Raw genomic sequence first — 8953 nt, 5'->3', positions numbered from 1 at the left:
ACATACACACACACACACATACACACACACACATACATACACACACACATACACACACACACACACACACACACACACACACGTACACACACACACACACAAACACACTCGCACACACACATTTCCCTAACCCCGCACACACACACACACACACACACACACACACACACACACACACACACACACACACACACACACACACACACACACACACACGCAAACTCATATTTTACTGTCTAACCCCGCCTGCAATCTAAACAAGGGTGGTCCTTTATCCCATGGTTTTTGCTAGGGGGTTTCATTAGGCACATTAAACTTGCCCCGGCCCCAGGAATATCCACCCCGTAAGCCCGCCTTAAAAGTACAGTAATCCTCGTGTTTCTCTTTAAACTCCCCGCGGCAAGGTCTTTTTATTGCGCACGCCACATCACAAGGTAAAAGGCGCTGTCCTCTCCGTGAAATCAAGTCTCACCATCCACATCACACCGTAAAAGGCGCTGTCCTCTCCGTGAAATCAAGTCTCACCATCCACATCACACGGTAAAACGCGCTGTCCTCTCCGTGAAATCAAGTCTCACCATCCACATCACACGGTAAAAGGCGCTGTCCTCTCCGTGAAATCAAGTCTCACTATCCACATCACACCTTAAAAGGCGCTGTCCTCTCCGTGAAATCAAGTCTCACTATCCACATCACACCGTAAAAGGCGCTGTCCTCTCCGTGAAATCAAGTCTCACTATCCATATCACACCGTAAAAGGTGCTGTCCTCTCCGTGAAATCAAGTATCACCATCCACATCACAAGGTAAAAGGCGCTGTCCTCTCCGTGAAATCAAGTCTCACCATCCACATCACTCAATCAATCAATCAATATGAGGCTTATATCGCGCGTATTCCGTGGGTACAGTTCTAAGCGCAGGGATTTATTTTTTTATTTTTTTATTCCTATTTTATGCAATTTATATCGCGCACATATTCAAGGCGCAGGGATTTATTTATGCCGTGTGAGATGGAATTTTGTGTACACAATACATGACGCATTCACATCGGCCAGCAGATCGCAGCCATTTCGGCGCATATCCTACTTTTCACGGCCTATTATTCCAAGTCACACAGGTAATTTGGTGGACATTTTTATCTATGCCTATACAATTTTGCCAGGAAAGACCCTTTTGTCAATCGTGGGATCTTTAACGTGCACACCCCAATGTAGTGTACACGAAGGGACCTCGGTTTTTCGTCTCATCCAAAAGACTAGCACTTGAACCCACCACCTAGGTTAGGAAAGGGGGGAGAAAATTGCTAACGCCCTGACCCAGGGTCGAACTCGCAACCTCTCGCTTCCGAGCGCAAGTGCGTTACCACTCGGCCACCCACATCAATCACAAGGTAAAAGGTGCTGTCCTCTCCGTAAAATCAAGTGTCACCATCTCAGAATTGGCCAGGTTTGGTCACGAGAAAAGATCATCCCTCCACTTGGGTTTCTTGAACGAACCCAATAGTGTGAACTTGCGAAATTTATTATAAAACAAGTCGCGTAAGGCGATTCGAAATTACTACATTTAGTCAAGCTGTGGAACTCACAGAATTAAACTGAACGTAGTCCGCCGCTAGTGCAAAAGGCAGTGAAAGTGACGAGCCTGTTTGGCGCGGTAGCGATTGCGCTGTGCTTCATAGCACGCTTTACTGTACCTCTCTTCGTTTTAACTTTCTGAGCGTGTTTTTAATCCAAACATATCATATCTATATGTTTTTGGAATCAGGAACCGACAAGGAATAAGATGAAATAGTTTTTGAATCGATTTCGGAAATTAAATTTTGATCATAATTTTTATATTTTTAATTTTCAGAGCTTGTTTTTAATCCAAATATAACATATCTATATGTTTTTGGAATCAGAAAATGACGAAGAATAAGATGAAATTGTTTTTGGATCGTTTAATAAAAGAAATAATTTTAATTACAATTTTCAGATTTTTAATGACCAAAGTCATTAATTAATTTTTAAGTCACCAAGCTGAAATGCAATACCGAAGTCCGGGCTTCGTCGGAGATTACTTGACCAAATTTTCAACCAATTTGGTTGAAAAATGAGAGCGTGACAGTGCCGCCTCAACTTTCACGAAAAGCCGGATATGACGTCATCAAAGACATTTATCAAAAAAATGAAATGTATGAAATTTATCATAGTTTATATTTCTCAATCTGCACAGAACCCACCCCCCACTTGGGCACATACCCCTTATCGACACTCTGGATGGTTTCTGTGATTTCTTAAGGCCATGTGAGGGCCAAATCGCTATTTTCCATATATGATGATCAGCACTGTTTGTGTCGCTTTTGTTATAATACTGATGGTCTCTGAATTAAAAAACGTTAATGTGTTTGTTTATTGTGTATGTCGTTGCTATAGAAACAGGAAAGTAAACAGCAGCCATATTGGATTTTAGGAACCGTTTTTTTCCATATCCAAATGCTCGATTTCTGTCCAATATTTTGCATAAATATAGATTTAGATCATATCTACAGATTTACCATTTATTTTTTCTGTGAGTATTACAGTTATTTAAAAAAAATTTTTTTTATCATAATGTTGAAATTTTGCGTAAAATTTAATATTAAAAAAATCGTAAAGCCAACATTTCTTTTCCGATTCATTATTCAAATGGTAACTCTGTAGATAGTATGTGAAAGTACAAGTATGCAGAATTTCACAGAAATCTAACCAGTAGATTTGAAATCATGTTGTTCCCAAATGTCAAAACATGCAAACTGAGGAAAAGGCAAAAACGCACACAATTTGTTTTGAAACCATTGATAGTTGTAATTAAACCCAAAATACATACATGTATCACCAAATTCCACACTGAGGAATGTTTTTCACACCTTAGAGACACCGTTTAAAAGTTAGGGAAGACATAAAACATAAGTTATTTCAAACATGTGCAGTACACCTGGAAAATTGTTTGTTCCGAGTTACAAACAATGCATACACACACTCGTACTCCCAATCACGCATGCACACCAAAAAAAGCTCGCTCACTCGCTCACATTCACACACACACACACACACACAAGCTAGCTCCAAATTACGAAACGTACCCAAGTCATCAATTGCACGCGTACAATAACCACAATATATATGAGATTGAGAATAATGTTAACCACAATAACAATGACAAGTCGCCTAAAGCGATATAAAAACATTTAGTCAATCGGTATGAAACTTAAATATCAACACCACAAACCAGTCATCACCAAGACTACGAGATACATTTAGATAGTCTCGGCTAACAATACCGAGACGGATCACGCTCGTCTCCGCAAAGCATGAGACCATATATATGTAGTACTTACTAAACCTATTTTCTGTAATTATGAGCACATTGTTAGAGTGAACATGACATTTCTATATATTTTTGAATTCAGGAAAAAATGAGGAATGCAATGCAGTCAAGGTTTAATTTGTTACTAAAAATTAGATTTTAATGACAACTTTAACAAGCAAACTCATTAATTTATTTTTAAGATTTTGAGCTGAAATGCAATACCATAGTCCGGACTTCGTCGAAGATTGCTTTACCAAAATTGCAATCAATTTGGTTGAAAAATTAGGGTGATACAGCGCTGCCTCAACTGCCTAAAAAAATCCGGATATGACGTCATCAAAGACATCTTTCCAAAAAATGGAAAAAAACATCTGGGGATATCACACTCAGGAACTCTCATGTTAAGTTTTGTCAAGATTGGTCCAGTAGTTTCCTCGGAATCACTTTATACACACACACATACACCATGACCCTCATCTCGATTCCCCGTCTAAGTTAAAACATTTAGTCAAAACTTAGAACATGCCTGCAGCATATGCAGGGCCACCTTCCAGCTGAACAAGTTCTTCCAGTCTCTCTGACTTGGCTGCCCACACTTTGTCTCTCCTTTTACTTTGCTTGTCTCTCACAACCTTCAGACTGTTCCGCACCCTCTTGTGCATCCTGGCTGCTCCAAGCCTCTTCATGTGATGTCCAGTCTAGAATCCGAAGAACTGGGCAGAGTCGGCAGCAGCAGCAGGTCCAAAGTTGAACTCTCTAAGAGCTGTACCAAGTCGTTTACTCACATGGTTCGCACACTCTTCCTTGTCAATGTGAATATCCTCACCATAGGGCTTGATGTCGTTGAGCTATGTAAAAGTCTTGGAGTCACCGTCCGACAGTAGTGTTGTGTAGCGAAGCTTGTTGGTGTTCACCGATCGACGCCATATGACACGGGCTGCTTCCACCTCCATCATCCCTGATGAGCCTGCAAACAAGAACAAAATAAGAAATGTAATTTGCAAACAGAGTATTTTTTAAGTGTGTGTGTGTGTGTGCGCGCATGTGTTATTCACAGTCATTGTCCAGCTAATACTTCAATTATAATTAATGCGGAAAAAAAATGAAATAAACATGGAATTACCAAATTACTGAATATTAAATTTCTAGCAGCAGGTATAGGTGCACTGAACATTGTTAGATTGTAAACGTTAAGCATAATGCATTAATTTATACCATTTGAACGTTTTTAAATACACTTGTATTGTGCCACACATACATGTACTATTTGCCATCCCCTGACCACTATTCTAGCTCCCTCAGTTCTGGGAAGCCCGTTGATTCTGAAGACTTGTGAATCTCTCTTGATGCTGTAGATACAGCTCTCTCTCTCTCTCTCTCTCTCTCTCTCTCTCTCTCTCTCTCTCTCTCTCTCTCTCTCTCTCTCTCTGTCTGTCTATCTATCTGTGTGTGTTTTCTTATTATTTTCATCACACACATGCACTCCCCCATGCCCTGAACTATTCAAGATACAAATTGGATTTTTACGCATGTGTTACAACTTTCATTATTATTATCATAAATTGATGATCTGTCTTTATGACGCTTTTTTTTTTAATCCATCATCCATGCCTTTGGTTTTGGTTTTCAGTTTCACTGGAATGCATGGAAAATAATATCCACTCATCACTATTACATTTACTTGTAATTTGCTATATATTATTTGAGTAAGTTGCTTAAATTTGAAATAAACTCTATTCAAATATGTCTGTGCAAACAGATATAATTTACCTTTATAGTTCACCTCACACTTGTCCAAGTGGTCCACGAGCCAGGCCGCATACTCCTCTGGCTTTTCCTGAAACAGCTTCTGCCCCGTAGACTCCACACCTGGCAGTAGGTACACATGACATGGGCATCAACACAGAGTCCAGTAAGTAAGTCCACAACACACCCAACTCCAATGTGCGAAGAGTGTCCACCAGTAAGCCAGGTGCCATCATAGCTCACAATAATGTTCAGGGTGTCGTCGACACCAAGAGTAGTGCCACAGTATCTTGCATGAACTTCTCGAACATATGCAACAGTGTCACTGAACACATGCTTCCGGAATTTCTCCAGTTGTGTGAATAGTTGGCTGGCATGAGTATGACTATGAAAGGTCTTGTGGTGAAGTCCAGCTAAATCCATGTTTTCACAGAAATTTCTGAATGTGGTGGCTCCCAGTCCACAAGCAAGTGAGGAATACACTGCCTGTCTGTTCATGTCGAACACTTTTGTCTTGGCCTTAAATTTTGTCGCAAGATACTGTTCATACACAGGCTCTTCGCACGAAGAACAGTTCACCTGGGCAAATACTGCCAAGCCACTTGTTGGTCTGGAGTCTGTGCAAAGAGACAAGCACTTGTTTTTACACTGTGGACAGCACAGACTTGCAACCATACTGTCTACTTCGGCAAAGTCTACAACACCCCTCTGGGTTTTTACCAGGGTTTCAGTAGCAGCAGATGACTTAGTGTCAACTCCACCGGACACAAACCTCTCATACGATTCTTTTTTGAACTCACTTCTTGTCTTCGTGCCGAGAATGTTTTCAGTCGAAGGAATCGACGCGAGCACTAGCAGACGACCCCAAAACCGGCACTAATTCTGCCACGTCAGCCAGCACAGAAGCTGATTGCGCTGATTTCTTCGCCTTCCATTGATTCTTCACTTGATCTGTCCTCTTTTTCGTAGATTTTGGGGCTCCTCTGGTTGTTGATGGCTTGGTGCGAACCATTTTTGCACAGGAGCGTGTGCTTTCACTGCTTGTAAACAAGCGCCATTGTTGTACCACGTGACCCCGGTTGAACGAATCAAGATCACATCATACGTCATACTCTCCGTATAAGGAAGTTGGCGTAGATTGACCTACATTGAAAATGTTCCGTTAGAGCCGAAGTAGTCCGGAAAATAACGAAACAACGGTCACATGCAAACAGGGGAGGCTATGTAGCAAGCAACGTCATGCAGTGTTCGCCCTGTCGTCTGCTCAAATTTGCTGATCAAGGTGTTGAAAATCGGCAATAATAAGGCAAGTTCAAGACAAATGAACGCAATCAGGCGAGGGTTGGTGTATTGAATTTATTTTTATTGCACAAAAAAAACATGTATATGCAACATCAACGGCAGAAATTGAAAGAAAAATGACCACAGTTTTCCAAACAGTCAAAATGTCTAAATGCCCAAATCTGCCCAAAAGCTCAAAAATCACCCCCGCACATCCCCTTAAAGGCACAGTAAGCCTCCCGTAAACCATCACAGATACGGTCAGGCTTTTACACACAGAACAAACACCCTTTCATTTAAACACTCACCGATTGAGAACATCCTAGGTGCCCTCCGTAAAGAGCGAACAATTTTCAAAGAATTTATTTTTGCATGGTTTATCTTACCCCCGAGCCGTCGTGAACCCGTGTGATCCAGTTTCCCTTTTTCACAATGTAGTCGTCAGTTAGTCATTTGAATGCAACTCGATGTGAGCTTATCTACAATAGCACGTTTTTATGCACGAAACAAACGGCTGTGGTTCACAAGAACTCTAGCGATGGCTTTTGACTGGTGAGAGGAACGGCGATATGCATAAACCGTCGTCTGTTACGACCCTTGCGTGACCCTGCTTCCGGGCTTTTCTTTTTTCAAACTTTCACAACTTCGAATTGTACTGATCTTGTCTTAATGAAAAAAGAATTCTTTTATGATTAAAGAATGTTTGTGTAACAAGCTGTCAATTTATTATTTAGATTTTAAAAGTTAGGTCTAGCGCAAAAACGCACCACGGCCCAAAAACATTCTGATAATCATCGATCCACGGCTATGGCCACTTTATATCGATAGAATGAGACCCGAAGGGAAGTAACTCATTTTTGACTTGAGTTCAGGATGGGTCCAAAAAGTGTTCGAGACAATCTGCAAAATAATTCTTTAAAAATTGCTCGTTCTTTACGTAGGGCACCTAGGATGTTCCCGTTTGGTGAGCGTTCAAATGGAAGGGTGTTTGTACTGTGTGTAAAAGCCTGACAGTATCTGTGATGGTTTACGGGAGGCTTACTGTCCGGGCGTGATTTCCGGTATTGAATATTCATAAGAGCATCAAAACGAGGCGCCATTGTTGTAGAGGAGTAAGTCCACGAAAATAAATTCTTTGAAAATTTCTCACGCTCGACAGAAAGCAGCCAGGATGTTCCCGTTCGGTGAGCGTTCAAATGGAAGTATGCTTGTACTGTATGTAGACGCTCGGGGAGCTCTGTGATGGTTTACGGGAGGCTTACTGTGCCTTTAAAAGGCCACTAGTGTCAATTTGGGAAATGTATTCATCAAAAACGTCCAGCTCTGCACAGAAACCATCCAGGGTTTTGATGTTCTTGGTATGTGTCCAAGTGGAGGGCTGGTCTTATACAGTGCCCCCCTCCCCCCCACCCCCCCACACCCCCCCCCACACCCCACCCCCCCACACCCCCCACCCCCTTGTAAGACACTCCCACCCCCGTCGTTATTGAAGACTCCCTCCCTTTTTAGATCCCGTTTTCTCATATTTTCAGTTCCTACCTACATGATTTTCTCCGATTTTATTGAGGTCTTCGCCGCTTAAAACTACATGTAGTTTGCGAGTTTGTGCTGTTCACATGGGCAGCGATTTTGATTTGACTTGCCGCCGACTAAAATCGCTTGAAAGTTGGGCCAAAGTTGGTTGCAAGTCTGCCATGTGAACAGCACGTTAGAGGGTGTTCCATTGTGCAAAGCAAAACCCTGGCCAGACTCTGAGACGTCGACCCGAATTGTTTACAGGAGAAGGACTGTGCCTTTAAAGATACACTCCTTCAGTCCCTATGTGTAAATCATGATCACAGCGGTTCCATTCTGAATTTGTTTTGTTTTGTTTTGTGTGTGTGTGTTTTTCAAGTCGCTGCAAAAACTCTCCCTCTTTTGACTGTGCACCGGCCGCCATGCAGTGTAAGGTCTACTGAGAGAAATCTTCGTCGTCCGAAAACTTTGAAGCGTGGAAGTTGAAAGCACACTCCTGCCCCATCCTGAACTCAGGTCAAAATGAGTTACTTTCCTTCGGGTCTCATTTATCCATGACAAGGATGCCTTTGTTTTCCTTCTCTGGAGAGGAAATCGATTTTTTTATTTTTTATTTATTTTTTTAATTTTTTTTTTAACATATTTAGAGCTTTTCGTAATGTGTTATTGATATAAGTAGATTCGCGATCGTCGATAATGATTTTTCATGGTGTTGTGTAATTTTTAAATTACAAAGGAATTGTTATGTAAGACAGTTTCAAGCGAGCTATTTTTCGCGGAAGTTTTTACTGTGCAAACAACTCTAAATCAGTATCGCAAAAGTGTCACGTGATAATCAACTTTGTCACGTGATCATAAAAAAATGGTTACGGAGCGGACGATACTTTTTCCGTAACCAGTTGGGAGTGATGCAACAATATCACGGTCTCCTTCCCACAGCAGTCTCAAAATTTCGACTTTAAATTTTTTTTTTTAACCTTAGAACGATGTCTTTATCATAACTGTGAAGAACAGAATGGAGATCACTGTCGAAGTCGACCATTCTACAATCACGTTCGTCTTTCGTCTTTTATCAGAAACAT

General features: G+C 41.3%; 1 long non-coding RNA gene across 1 annotated transcript; it reads right to left on the bottom strand.

The window, feature by feature from the left end:
- Nucleotides 1-2799: 2799 nt before the first annotated feature.
- LOC138955958 (uncharacterized) lies at nt 2800-6568 on the bottom strand. The gene is made up of 2 exons (XR_011452437.1): nt 5100-6568; nt 2800-4296 (listed from the first exon to the last, which is right to left on the bottom strand). It is a non-coding gene; the product is annotated as an uncharacterized lncRNA (long non-coding RNA).
- Nucleotides 6569-8953: the final 2385 nt, after the last annotated feature.

Source organism: Littorina saxatilis, unplaced genomic scaffold (assembly GCF_037325665.1).
Source record: "Littorina saxatilis isolate snail1 unplaced genomic scaffold, US_GU_Lsax_2.0 scaffold_3219, whole genome shotgun sequence".
Classification (NCBI taxonomy): Eukaryota; Metazoa; Mollusca; class Gastropoda; order Littorinimorpha; family Littorinidae; genus Littorina; species Littorina saxatilis.
The sequence above is the reverse complement of the archived record's forward strand: the minus strand, read 5'-3'. Positions and strand labels throughout refer to the sequence as shown.